The 13,491-nt window shown below is 36.5% G+C and overlaps 1 long non-coding RNA gene across 1 annotated transcript; it reads left to right on the plus strand.

Annotated features, from left to right (window-relative positions):
* Positions 1-3,532: 3,532 nt before the first annotated feature.
* LOC139323932 (uncharacterized) lies at positions 3,533-11,673 on the plus strand. The gene is made up of 3 exons (XR_011601031.1): positions 3,533-3,729; positions 7,481-7,583; positions 11,502-11,673. It is a non-coding gene; the product is annotated as an uncharacterized lncRNA (long non-coding RNA).
* Positions 11,674-13,491: the final 1,818 nt, after the last annotated feature.

Here is a 13,491-nt window from a genome sequence, read left to right on the forward strand (position 1 = left end):
CAAAGAACAAATCACTACTGCTTTATAATGGGGTGGAATAATTAAACCACCATGAAAGGAAGAAGGGTTGGACTTTTCGAACTTACATGCGGATGGAATTAAAAATAGATTATATTGTGATGGATCTTAAAATACACACCTCCATTCCTATAACTGGCCATAATTCTTTGCAGTGCTACTCTTGGACAAAATAGTGCCCTCAGAAATACTGGACTTTTTATTTATTTAACTTTCTATCTTTCTCTGTATGAACTTTCTATCAACTCAACTAGCATCCTAAGGGGAACCAGGGTGATGTAGTCAGCACATCTGGAGACACTAGATTAAGAGATCACTGCTCTGAAACAAACCATTAAGCAGAAGATCTATACTACCACGCTACCCTTTTTAGCAATGCACCGGCATTATTTTTCAAAGATACCATTTTAGAGCAAATGTACTATAAGAAGATCGACGTTTCCTTACAAACGTGTTTTACAAATTGCATCCTGCAAATGAATCCCAATGTTTTAAAAAATATAACCAAGGAAGAACGGTATCTTTGAACTACACGTAGTCCTCAACTTACGACCACAATTGAGTCCAAAATTTATGTTGCCAAGTGAGAAATTTGTTAAGTGGGTTTTGTCCCATTTTACTGGCACATTTGTTAAGTGGATCACTGCAGTTGTAAATTGGTAACATGGTTGTTAAGTCAATCTGGTTTCCCCATTGACTTTGCTTGTCAGAAGGTTGCAAAAGGGGATCACATGACCCAGGGACAATGCAACTGTCATAAATGTGAGTTGGTTGTCAAGCATCTAAATGTAAATCTTGCAACAATAGGGATGCTGAAACAGTTATAAATGTGAAAAATTGTTAAAATGGTCTTTTTTTTCAGTTGTAATTTTGAACTGTCACTAGAAAAGAATAACAGAGTTCCAAGGGACCTTGGAGGTCTTCTAGTTCAACCTCCTGCTTAGGCAGGAAACCCTATACCAGTGATGGCGAACCTTTTCAGCACCAAGTGCTGAAAAGGTTGCACAAAAACATCACACGCGCATGCACGCACTCATCAGGGCCAAGCTCCGGAAAAGCCAAACTTCTGGGTTTTAGCGTGCATGTGTGTCCGACAATCAGCTGGCTTGCATCCATGCACAGGCGTTTTCAGCACTGCCACGCACGAGAAGGGATCGCGCTCCAGAAAAGCCGAACTTCCAGGTTCTGGTGCGCACGTACACCCAACAATCAGCTGGCCAGACTGCATGTGTGCACCGGTTTTCGCCACTGCTGTGCACCCGAAGGACAGTTGATCATTGCGTGTGCATGTGAACCAGAAATCCAGAAGACAAGCAGGCAAGGCCGCGCATGCCAGGCGACATGGCTTTGTGTGTCACTTTGGGCACGCATGCCATAGGTTTGCCATCATGGCCCTATACCATTTCAGACAAATAGTTATCCAATCTCTTCTTAAAAACTCCCAGTATTGGAGCATCCACAACTAAGTGAACTGTTGTAAGCCGAGGACTATCTATACCTTGGTCTTACGGAAAGATTTGTAAGTTCCGTGCCGATGGAGGGAAGGGTGCCAAAAAGCATTACAGTATGGATTTACGGTGGTGATGTGGTCCTTCACATTTTGCCTCCAAAAGTCTATAGAGATTCAGTCACCCAGGTCATGGTTGTTCCAAAGGTGCTTTTTCAGGAGACAACTGAACTTTCTTGTTTTTTCTTTGAGGATGTTTCGCTTCTCATCCAAGAAGCTTCTTCAGCTCTGACAGGATAGTGAAGAATGGAAGGATTTATACTCCAGAGAAAAAAATTGCAGACTACAGGAACCAGGAGCACTTCTCAGATGACCCTGAGGACACAGATAAACCTCCAAGTACTTCACAACCCTCTAAAACAGGGCTGTCAAACTCGTGGCCTGCGGGCCAGATGCGTCATGTGCTGGCCACACCCACGCCTGGTTAACACAGGGGGGAAAAGGTCACAATACATCACATGACACTGCCGTGAAAGACACAAGTTTGACACCCCTGCTCTAAAGGATGCAAATGACCAGCTGCCTGCAAGGAATATAAATCCTTCCATTCCGCACTATCCTGTCAGAGCTAAAGAAGCTTCTTGGATGAGAAGCAAAACGTCTTCAAATTAAAACCAGAAAGTCCAGTTGCCTCTTGAAAAAAGCACCTTTGGGACAGCCATGACCTGGATGACCGAGAATCTCCATAGACACTTTGATAGAGGACTCAAGATTGAGGAAGACACATACCACCCATAAGGGTGAGATTTGTTTTTTTAAGATACACTGCAATCTCTGAGCGATTGAGTGCCCCGGTCCCCTTAGCTCTTCCCGTTCCCCAGGCTGCTTAGAGTCTCAGCGCCCGAGTCTCCGGCTGATGTTATGTAATGCCAGGTCCGTAGTAAATAAAGCCCCCCTCATTTGTGATCTTATTCAGGAGGGGGGAGCGGACCTGGCAGGTATCACGGAGACCTGGTTGGGCCATGAGGGGGGAGTTCCCCTCATGGAGATGTGCCCATCAGGCTTCCGTGCATTTCATCAGCCGAGAGCTCAGGGCAGGGGCGGGGGGGGGGTGGCGGTCATTTTAAAAGAAGGTCTTGATCCGAGGGAGACCACTGTACCTCAGATAGCCGGATGTGAGTCCCTTTTTGTGAAGTGGGGTCGTGGGGTGCAGATGGGTCTGTTGATCACGTACCTGGCTCCCTGCCACGTGGCAACGACCCTACCCGAACTCCTCAATGTTCGGGAGAAGGGCGGTATAAAAATTTAATAAATAAATAAATAAATAAATAATAAATAATGACTATGTGGGATTTCTGAAACTGTAATAAATCAATCTAGATCGATTATGGATTGACTGATTGTAAGAAAAACAAGAAAGTCCAGTTGCCTCTTGCAAAAAGCCCCTTGGGGACATTTTGCCTCTAACCATTCCGATTGAGTTCGGTCAGGTGTGTCTCTTGCACCGGGGCTCTATAACTGCTCCAGCTCGCTTTTTGCCTATACTTTTTCTGCCCCTTTGTAAGACCGCGCGTTTCCCCGGGCCCGCCTGGCCTCCAGCGCTGACATCACACTCGTAGGATCGAAATAGCTCCTCGTGCCATGTTTCTCCTGGAAACAAAAGACGCGATTGGCCGGCCTGACCGCCAGCCTTTTCCCTACCAACAGAGCTAAGCTCAACCCGTTCGGCCAATCGCAACAGAGCTTGCGCCGCGGCTGAAAACCAATGAAACGTCTGTCACTAAGGGAGGGAAATACATAGAGGCAATAAAAGGTCTGTCGGGTGTTCTGCTTATTTTCATGGCATGTCGGTGATTTTATTTTCCTTCTGATCCTCGCGTCTTGCAGAGCGTAGATTAAAGGCTTAAATGAGATCCTCTCGTCAGCCAGAAAGCAGAATTTTTTAGGGATGCGGAGGTGTACTATTTTCGGGTTGTAAAGGGGAGTGGGGGAAGGGGGCGGAAGTCAGCACGAGTGGGTTGTAAACACAGTTTTCTCGCGTGCGTTTTCAGTCTTTTAACAGGGGCTTTGGGCTAAATGGTAGCGCGATGTCGGGCGGAATGTATTTGCACTGTGCTTTATTTTCCTGCCATTTTAGTTTTCTTGGAGGGTTTAAAAAGGGGAAAACAAAACACAAAACAACCTAGTGCTGACTTGTGTGGTTTGTAAACAAACAGCTGGGTCTAAGTCCTACAGTGAATGTTATGCAAAGAAGACAGACAAAGGTAAATAACTTGTTTACATGGAAACGTGCGTTTGTTTGTGTGTGTGTGTATGTGTGTGTGTGTTATTCTGTGTTTTGGGCAAACGAAGGGAGGGAGAAGGAATTCAGTATATTGTATGTATTTTGGTGGCGTGTTTTTAAGTAGAATAAGGAAGAGAAACGTGCACCGTCTTAAGTTATATATAAAAAAATTGAAATAATAATTTGCATTAGTTGAGAACATGAAGTATAGTACACAGACACAGACAGACAGACAGACAGACAGACAGACAGACACACACACACACACACACACTAATTCACTCACTCATAACAAATCCAGGCTAATAATATTGATGCAGGCTAGCACTGAATACTTTTTTTTTTGCTTTATCTTGTTTTGTTTCCAATTGTTTAATGTGTTTAAATAGGTAGAATGCATGTAAATAGAGTATGTATAGGTAGATATAGTATGTAAATACAGTGCTCTATTTCATTTAGAATTTCTCCCATCAAGACATAATGTAAAAAAAAAGGGGCAGAATTGTTGGAAAGGGATTTTTAAATCCTAGAAATGAATGCATATATATGCAACGTTATCTGTATTAACACAGATTTAATTCTGCTTACCTGTCTTTCAGAGATGTGCAGTTTAATATGGATTAAACTGTAAACATAATGTTTGGTACACTGCACGTACCAAACGAAGTGGAGATAGCAAAGCTTTGGTACTTACTGTACGATCGCTAGAATCCTCAGGCAGGGTTGTGTACGTGAGTATTGCTGATAAATGATAAGGGAGATCTTTGATAAAGAGGGATGTGGGAATCGGGACACTCCAGCTACACCATCTAAATGATTTTGGTGGTGTTTTTCCCCCCTAGATTGTGTCCCTTTAATCCTTTTACTTTTTCAAAGAGGCAGAGATAAAGGCTATAACAATAGTTTTCCATAACCTTAACCTGGATAAAACAAACATTACTTAAAACAATATTAAAAGAACTCAACCAATATTAATAATAATGTATAAATTCTATTTGCACACATACAAATGAAATGTTAGGAGAACACCATGGCTAAATTAAAAATCTAGGGTTTTCTTCCATGACTCAGCTCAGCTTCTTGAAATGATAGGCCTCGATGAGCAGAAATACATTCCATAACTCAATGAAGGATCTGGGTTTGTAATCCCATGCCAGTCATATTTATGCAGTCTCCCTTACTTTGAAGTGTGCTGCAAACATCAACAGTACTTAGGACTAGATTGGCCACTTGGAAAAGTTGTTTGGAATGCTGAGCATTTATAGAGCAACAACTAGTTCTCTGCTTTTCTCTCTGTCTTCCCAAATGTGTTCATCACATTTGGGAAAAGCAGAAACAGGACTACACTGAAGGACATACGTTTACTAGGCATGTTTATGTTAAATCTATATAAACATATTTGTATTGAAATTGGTACAAAAAAATGAAATAGAACATGCATGTCTCTAAATGAATAAAGATCTTTTTCATGAAGCTTTTATCAGAATAATAAAGTAATCTTACTCTGGTGTTCTAAAAGACGACTTGGGGCTTGTTAACAGAACGTTCTCTGCATGCTCTTTATAAGTCTAGGAAATAATAATGACGTACAGTACATGAGAAGAGAGAAAACTTGCATTGGGGTGGAATGTGTGTAATGGACGCAAAGTGAAAGGGAGACCCCAGACAGCAGGCAGTCCTAATCTTCAAGCCTTCAATCTTAGAAACCTCTAAGAACAAACTTAAGCAGTTACTACTTTGAGTGTTGATTTCTTATCTAGGCACTTTGTTTTCTGAAGTTACCTATTACTCTCAGCATGAGGCATGAAATGCAGTTGGTACCTGCATTTAAAGATATGCAATAATTCCAAAGGTTAGAAATAAATTGGGACTGGTGATAATAATTCACAAGCTTTTTATACATTGCGAGTGATTAAAATGAAGAAAAATATAATAAGCTCTTATATAAGTGCATCCTATATTCTTCCTCTAAGAAAAAACAATGTAAAAGTAGCTATGCTACTTTTTTTTCCCTTGCAGTTCGTGGAAATGATTTTTTAGAAATGTGTGCATATAGTAAGTAAACCGAATGTATAAACCAATATTAGTTTAGTTCTGCTTTATGGAGAATTATTTAATATGAAATTATTTCAGATGCCCTACATGCATCATGAAAGATTTAGAAATATTGAAGGGCTATTTTTAATCTTGAACATTTCCTCATATAGTTTGGAAGACAAAAGATATGCATTATCTTCCTCCAATATTCCAGTCAATGGAAATTTAAAAAGTAGGAAATTGTATTTAGCAATGCTGATAGTTTTTTGCCCATATACTATATAATAAATATTTGTGATCTGTAGTTGTTGAGGCCAAATCACATTTGGTGTCATTCAGCAATATTTGATTACACCACTAGGGGACCTGTTGGCACTAAATATTAGCAGGCCTTAGGAAGGTTGGCACTGTTAATTTCTATTGCTTACAACCTAACTTCATTCTTTTGGACTATGCTTTTTACAGGAAGGTTTCTATAATAAAAGCTTTTTGGTAATTTATTCCTGCAATTTTTGGGAGGCGGTGTCTTCCCCAAAGGAATTACTTAGTGAGATTTGGATTTCACTGTGCTCTTTGGTTCTCCTGTTCCTTTTTTTAAAATTTAATCCATTTTGAACTTGAATTAAAGTGTGTGGGGGAGGGTATACGTTATAAACACCAAATTACATTGGGTTCTCATATTTCCATGTAATTTCTTTCTGTGCATTTTCTATATCACTTTTTCTTCCCTAAAGACTATTCTGGTATTTATATTGCCTTCTCATCACAAGATTTTTTAAAATTATCTAACACAATTCTTTCTTTGTTTTGTAATTTTCTATAAAGCTTTCCTACTCCAAAATAATACATAGATTTTTTAAAATCACTAAATATGCAGCTCAATTCATGACTACCTGGAAGCAAGTCCCAATGAGGTTAAGAGAAGAATGTTAGGAAACATTGGATTACATGCTGAAAAAATGAGAATACAATTTAAAGACAATTTAAACATGGGTAAATGCCAGCTAAGGTGACATAAATATAGGAATGGAAGGAAATATAAAAGCTTGCCAAAAATAAAATACCCTGGACATTTGAAAGAGTGAGGGGTCCTTGGTGGTCTCTGAGCTTGCTTGTTTTCTTGCAGATATTTCATTAATCTAACTAGGTAACCTCATCAGTGCTAGTAAGGAATGCTGTTTTCTGTCAGTTTATATTAGAACTTCTTTGCATTTGAAAGCCTGTCCATGTGGGTCTTAGAGATTCTTTGGTTGGGCTGTTTACTGATGGCTCTTGATTGGGCCATTGTTTACTTGATTGTTGGTCTGAAAGAGTTGCAGAGAGATGATTCTCAAACTGTAGTGCCACTATTAAGAAGGCCCTGTTTTAAATTGTGGGGCGCACACCTCATCTTCTGTTTTGAAATCTCTCTGAAACAGGTACTGAAATAAGGAACAATTTAAATGGTAAAGTGATAAGTACAATTTTCTCAGCCTCAGTCCAGACTATACTGATGATAGAGACTGATATAGAATTAAAGGAGCGGTGCGCTTTGCACGCTGGATGTTATGCAACGAAGACAGTTATATAAATGGAAAAGATGTCAGCTTTTCCCAGGACACAAGGAAGACTTTTCAAATATAGGCCATAAATATAAGAAACTCCACGCACCCTTCAGCATCCATTTGGCCTCTTACAAGTTTCTTTTATTTCAGATCAACAAAATGTTGCAGTAAGGCTGGCAGTAAAACAGAAGATGCACACCAAGGCACAGATTTTATTATTGTGAATCAGTCCTGCTATACAGGAAATACCCAGGTTAGACCACTGCAGAAGTTTTCCTTCATTAAAAATGACAATAGACACTTTCAGACAGATTCAGACTTCTACAATAAATTTCATTCTTCAGTTTACAGACGTTTTTTAAAACATATATCTGTCCCCTGTTTTATAGTTCTAAAAGGAAAAAACAGGGATGGAGAAAACCCACAAATCTTTAACTGTCATTTATCTTTAATACATTATTAGATTATAAATATTAGAATAAATATGGGTCTATGCATGATTATATAGTTATATACACGTTCTTTTTATGCAACTTGCACAAATGATATGCAATTTGACTTTGCTAACATTGCCTGTGTTGTGAAAGAATCTTGTTGCAAAGAAGTAATTATCTCTTGCACCCTAATAAAATCAGACCTAGTTGTATACAAATATCATTCATGTGCATTATCTTTTAAATCTATTCATTAGAAAATATAATATACATTTTATATATTTAATAAAGTAATTTTAAATTTTACCTCTATCATATACAAAATATAGCAATTCCAATACCATCGAATGGAAAGCTAACATATTCTTTACTGATGGAATTGGAAGTCTGAATCATCATCTATATCCTCTTGTTGTATTAGAGGTGAAATAATTATTTTAGATACTTTTTAGTAGACTTTGTATTGATTCAGAGGTAACAGATCAGCTTTCGTTTACACAATGCACCTACAGTTACTATCACTGAATTCTTTGCTAAATTTCCAATAATTGTTTTATAACAATTATATAATTTCCAATAGTTGCTTTAAAACATAGTTTCTGAAATGTATCCGTTTTATGTTAAATTATTTTAGTTTATTAATTGTTCTACAGAATGTGAAGAAGCATATAGATGTTATCCTAACAAATTACGAGACTATCTTGTCTTCCAATAAAATGCATTAGCATATATATGTTATACTAGCAATTACATAAGTATGCTCAGTTGCAATATATAGAATCAGCTTACATGTTATGGAACAGATTTCATTAGATTAGAACTTCTTTGCATTTGAAAGTAACAGTCTAGTTAATCTAGAAGCTAGCTATGCGGCAGTTGAAACATTGTCAATGATGCAATTTGGCTGCCTTCATAGTTTGGAAAGAGGAAGAGATCCCTTTTTCTCCTTAATTAAAATATGAACAACCCTGACCACAAAATATTTTCTAAAATGTTTAAATTTATTTTTAAATCTTGGATACAAAATGATTAATGAATTGGTTTTGTAATTACAGTGTCTCTCTTTTAATGTTTGTATCATTCTTCAGAAAGAAATATCTAAGGTTGGAGATTATTTATATTAATTTTATGATGAAGCCAAATTGTTCTCATTTTTCTCTAAACCTCCTTTCCTATATAATACAGACACTACATGTTTATTTTTTTCTGTTAATATATTTTTAATTTTTAGTTTACATATTATCCCCTTTTTTGGAAAATTTCTAAAATGTTTCTTTTGTCCTTTCCAAAAGATACTTCTCTCTATTGGAAATTCTGATCAGTCATCCAGCAAATGGATTGTTCTGTGCTTTGCACAAGTGTTGCCACAAAGTGCTGGTGACTAAAAGGGCATATGTTACATTGACATAACAACCATAGTGGTTAATGATGGTTTTTCCTCCCAGAATGCTTAATCAACTTTTGTAAAGTTGATTATTTACCAAATAAACAAAATCTATAATATGAAGTGCAGAGGGAAGATCCAAACCTAAATATTAGAACTGAGAGAGATTGTCTCAGAATGCATCTAAAAATTAAATGGTAGCTGGAAAATTTAGCTAAATTGAATACATGGCTCTTGTGAGACTTAAATAAGAGAACCAAGTCAATAGGGATTGAAGGAGAAACTGATTAAAGCCAACAACGTTTCTGTAGCCTATATTTTTCAACACAGATTTGGTAGTTGTACTTGAGACTGGCTATAATACTGAATGGAATTCTTCATTACCCAAAAACATATAACATTATACTTAAAAATTGCATATTTTTTTCCATAATGTTCAATTAACAAGTTTAATTTATAAACAAGTTATTATACAGATATTTTCATCATTTTATTTTTTAAATCGTCTAGTAGTGCCCATTGTATAATCTAGCCAGTTTACTGCAGTGCAGTTTTTTAAAAAACCCAGCTACATGTTATTGTTCTCAGATCATTTAGAAATTAATTATCAAAGTATATTGCAATCATCCTTTTAAGTGGAGTAAAGCTAAAATTATATTTTATTTAACTATTTGTTGACTTTCTTTTTGTTAACAGTGATAATGTGACACTTTATACAACTTGCTTTCTTGCGTGCCTCTTTTATCTCCATTTAATTTTTGATTTTATATGTAAAAACTCAAGATGAAAGCAGTTCCTTATCTTTAATTTGCCAAGGCATACTCTATATTCCTGTCAGAATATAACAATAACATTATTGTTATATTTTGACAGGAATATTTCTGATGCATGGAAAAATATTTGCTGCATAAATACAGTTATGGTTATGTAACATATAAACTATTCTTAATAAATATCCAATCTAACTTTTTGAATACTGCTGTTTTCTATATCTTGCTTACTTGCAGAAAGCAAAATCTAAATGTTTCTACCACATTTTTGTCTTTATTATTTTTCCTATTTCCAGCATGCAAGTGGAAATAATATACTAAATATTTGAATTTCTGTAGTTGATGAAGTAATTCAATACATTTAATGCTGTTTATATCCAAATAAATTTGAAAATCGTGGCCTATTATAAATCTTATAATTTGGAGTATGAAAAAATGGCCTTGTGGTAGGTTGTTTGCTAAGTCTTAACTTACACCCATAGATGGCAGTCTGATTTCACTATAGAAAACTTGGACTCTTAGTTCAAAGTGTACACAAGGTATGAGGGAAAATTATGCTGATTATCTGTAGGGTGCATATACCGTATATGTTTAGACTGGAGGAGAATGAACAGTTCTGTGTATATGAAATATACAAGAAGTTAAGTGACAGCTTATAATTATCTTCATTAATGAATGAGGATAAAATGCTCCTTCGTAAAACTTACTGTGGACCTCATTTTACTTTAAATGTTTAGTGGGAAAGACTGAAATGTGATTATGGAATTTCAAGGTATATATTAAAAAGATAAATTACTGAAAACGAGGACTCCCAATTCTTATAGTGATACTACTAACTACTTGTTTGCATAACCTAAATTTTTCGTCATTTTATGTAATGTCCCCAAAAAATAAAAATATTGCAAAGCACTCTTGTGCAAATGTTTTCCTATCTTTTCCTAAATAGTCACTTATAGAAACTATGTTATTTTTCTTAATTCAGTTCTCTGGACATTATTTTTTGGTACTTCTATAGGAGAAAAAAGAGCTAAGGCAGTATGTTGAATTAGCCAATTTAAGAGTGTTTGGGAAAAAACACCTTTGGTGAGATTAGGGCCTTTGTCTGTGCTTTAGATTATCTATCCAATTGTCTGTCTGTCTACACTTGTGTGTGTGTGTGTGTGTGTGTAAATATAAATATAAAACACAAAAAAATACAAACATTAAAGGAAAAAGGGAAGGGGATAAAAGTTAAAGAGTGACTAAAAATCATACATTAAAGCAGATATATATAAAAATGTGACCTCTGGCTTTCTTCAATACAGAGACAATAAAATATAACAAACTCCTCTAAATTCAAATGAATAACATCAATATTTTAAAACCTTTCAAATACAGATAATTAAGGTTAATAATAAATAATATTCATACATTCTTAATTTAAATTTCATCTAATGCATATATAAACTATATATAAATATATGATTTATCAACTGTATATAAATCATAACCATATACTTAACAATTCATGATATTTCTTTAACCAAATCAGATCTAATTCTCAATCCCAGAGTCAAAAATTCATTTTTCTCCTTTTCTTGTAGGAAATCTAACAATGGTTTTCCAAGCCTCAAGAAATTTAGCCAAGTTACTGTCTCTGATCAAAGGGATCACTTTGATCATCTCAGCTGGTTCCATTAATTTCAAGATCCATTCCTCCACTATGGGTATTTCATTCGTTCGTTTGTTCATTTGTTTGTTCATTCAGTTTCTATAGCTGGCCATCTCGCTCAATGATTCTGGTTGGTTTACAATTCAAAAAATACAATTACAATTAAAATATTAAAAACATTTTAAAACAATAAAAAAGATGTTCCTCTTTCCATCTTTGAATATATAATATTCTTGCAGCTGATGTCATGCATAAAAAGAAAGTCCTATGTTTTCCCCTGTTTGTCAGCCATCCCTAGGATCCCCACAAGTATTGAATCACAGATAGAATTCTTTATTGGCCAGGTGTGATTGGACACACAAGGAATTTGTCTTGGTGCATATGCTCTCGCTTTACATGAAAGAAAAGATACATTCGTCAAGAATCATAAGGTACAACACTTAATGATAGTCATAGGGTACAAATAAGCAATCAAATCATATTAGGAAACAGTTAATAAAAATCGTATACGAGCAACAAGGTTACAGTCATACAAATCTAGGGAACTGGCCAATCTTCACTTTTCCCAATGCTGGTAGTCCTTTGTTTAGCAACTATTTCATTTAGTGATTGTTTGCCGTTATGACAGTGATAAAAAAGTAACTTTATGACCAAAGCTCGCATTTATGACCTTTCCAGGTCTATAAAGCAAAGGAAAGCTGAACTAAAATCGTAATAAGCACAATCACAGTTTCACTTAGCAATTGCTTCATTTAATCAGTGAGTTGCTTTCCCCAATTGTGGTCACTAAACTAAGAGTACCTGTAACAGAACAGCCTTCTACTCACTTCTATGTGGTACCACTAGAACTAGCATTAGACTTATATATCACTCCATAGTTCTTCACAGCACTCTCTGAGGGGTTTACAAATGTCAGCATATTGTTCCCAACAATCTGGGTCCTCGTTTTACTGTCCTTGGAAGAATGGAAGGCTGAGACAACTTTGAGCCCCGGCAGGATCAAACTCCAGGCTGTCAGCAGAATGCTGTGTTCTAACCACTGCACCATCACGGCTCCATGCATCATGATGTCAGACACATCATGCATGTTTTGGAGAGATTGGTATATTCAATAAGCTGATATATTATTTTTTCCTCCCCTCCACACATACACCCTATGGAAGAAGAACAGCATAAATAAGATACGCATAATACAAGTCTCCTGCTTTATGTACCCAGGACATGCAGGATTGAAGGAAGGTGCTTCTACATCATCATCTACTACGCTGATCAGCCTTTTAAGCCATATGACATGCAAACTATTACGTTAGTTTGATGAATATACTACATGCTTGGTACTACACTCAGTGTGTTAGGTATTACATAAAATGTACAAATTCCATTGCCAATCAAGAATGCCAGTACAGATAATCCTTGATTTACGACCACAACTGAGCCCAAAATTTATGTTGCTAAGCAAGACAGTTGCAATACAGGTAGTCAACCTTACGACACCTACTGTTCTTGCTTGCTTCCTGCCCTTTCACTTGAGTTTTGCTCCATTTTAAAACCTTTCTTGCCACACTTGTTAAGCAAATCACTGCAGTTGCTAAGTTAGTAACATGGTTACTAACTGAATCTGCTTCCCCATTGACCTTGCTTGTCAGAAGGTCAGAAAAGGTGATCACAAGGCCCAGGGACACTGCAACCATCATAAATATGAGCCAGTTGCCAAGCATCTGAAATTTGATCAGATGACCTTAGGGATGCTGCAACAGTCGTAAATGTGAAAAACAGTCATAAGGCGCTGTTTTCAGTGCCGTTGTAACTTTGATCACTAAACAAACTGTTGTAAGTTGAGGACTATATAGAAAGGGCAGAAGTGAGCAGGAAGGGCAGGAAGGAAGGAAGCAAAAATAGCGTAGTCATGTTGAAAGAAAGTA

The sequence above is a fragment of the Pituophis catenifer genome, unplaced genomic scaffold (genome assembly GCF_029215685.1).
Source record: "Pituophis catenifer annectens isolate HBS135680 unplaced genomic scaffold, rPitCat1.0.hap2 SCAF_1, whole genome shotgun sequence".
NCBI lineage: Eukaryota > Metazoa > Chordata > Lepidosauria > Squamata > Colubridae > Pituophis > Pituophis catenifer.